The sequence below is a fragment of the Giraffa tippelskirchi genome, chromosome 9 (assembly GCF_054371585.1).
Source record: "Giraffa tippelskirchi isolate mGirTip1 chromosome 9, T2T-mGirTip1v1.2.pri, whole genome shotgun sequence".
Classification (NCBI taxonomy): domain Eukaryota; kingdom Metazoa; phylum Chordata; class Mammalia; order Artiodactyla; family Giraffidae; genus Giraffa; species Giraffa tippelskirchi.
The window spans coordinates 7106768-7108174 of record NC_137283.1 but is presented as its reverse complement, the minus strand read 5'-3'; the positions used below and the strand labels follow the sequence as shown (position 1 = coordinate 7108174).

The 1407-nt window shown below is 44.8% G+C and overlaps 1 non-coding gene across 1 annotated transcript; it reads left to right on the top strand.

Annotated features, from left to right (window-relative positions):
• Window positions 1–422: 422 nt before the first annotated feature.
• On the top strand, window positions 423–552 carry LOC145522126 (U11 spliceosomal RNA). Its single transcript, XR_014065938.1, has one exon. It is a non-coding gene; the product is annotated as a U11 spliceosomal RNA (small nuclear RNA).
• The last annotated feature ends 855 nt before the right edge of the window (window positions 553–1407 follow it).

The following is a 1407-nucleotide window of genomic DNA, read 5'->3' as shown; positions in this document are numbered from 1 at the left end:
ATTTAGTACATTCACAATGCTGTGAAGCCATAACTTCTAACTTATTCCAAAACAATGACATCACCTGAAAAGCAAACCTCTTTCTTTTGTTCTTAAAGAAATTACATCTAGTCTGTGACTCATTTGAAAAGACCCCGATGCTGGGAAAGATTGAGGGCAGGAGGAGAAGGGGAGGACAGAGGATGAGATGGTTGGATGGCATCACCAACTCAATGGACATGGGTTTGGGTGGACTCCAGGAGTTGGTGATGGACAGGGAGGCCTGGCGTGCTGCAATTCATGGGGTCGCAAAGAGTCGGACACAACTGAGCGACTGAACTGAACTGAACTGTGTTCCCCAGAAGCTAGACATGGTGCAGCAAGAGAAGAATGGTCCTAATGTCCTAATGGTCCTAATGAAAACATACAGTTAAACCCACCTTAAAAAGGGTTTCTGTCCCAGGAGGCATACGTAGGACAGCTCTTGTTCTTTGCAGAATCAACAGCAAGAGATTTTGGAAGTATAATTTTTTGGTTCTCGGGTAGCTGGTGATTATTGGTCCTGGCACCCTTTAAAACAAACAAACAAACAAACTTTGTGTAGAAATCAAGCTGATTTTCTGTTTGTTACTGAAGGGGAAGGAACTTTCTTTCCAGTGATCTGAGAGGGTTATGTTTGGGTATCACCAGAGGTTCTAAACTCCCATCCTGAGGGGACAGCTCCCAACTTTAGAGCAAGGGAGGCCCTGAGGTACTGGAGGTGATAGGTAACCCCATCCTCAGATGGAGGGGCAAGAGTTGTGTGGTCTGCAGCCTTGGTGAGCATTAGATGCAATGGACAGTAAAGGGACAGTAAAACCCTGTTGGTTAGTCTTTGTCTTTTGGTGTCCTTACATTTCTGTCTCCTTCTGATTAAATGAATGAAACTGCAAGCTCTAAGAGGAAAGGGGAGGCAGCCACTGGCTGGGAAGTTCAAAACCACAAGTTATGACCAAGGAACATAGATGGTTTGAGTAGTCATCTTTTTTTCAATCACTGAATTCTATTCTGCTTTACAGATAAGAGGAAACCAAGGCTAAGAGAGGAAAGTAATGGCTCAGACTCACAAGGAAACACAGAAGTATAATTTGGAGACCCTGCCATATCATGTGGAGGTTTCCTAAAGACCGCCCAGAAACCCCTCCTGTCCCCACTCCTCATCCACTCTCATCCCCAAGCCTTTTTGTGATGATGAGTAGTGACTCCTTTCTCCTTCCCAAGTGGTTAGCTTAACACTGAACCCTTTAATTCTTCCTCTCGGGAACATGGATCTCTTCTATAACATGTAGCAAAGATGATCAAGCCAGACAACAGGAACATTAGCAGCTCAGATTCTCACCCCCAGTGGGAGACCAAACACACACATAACCAGGAAAAACCATACACAGG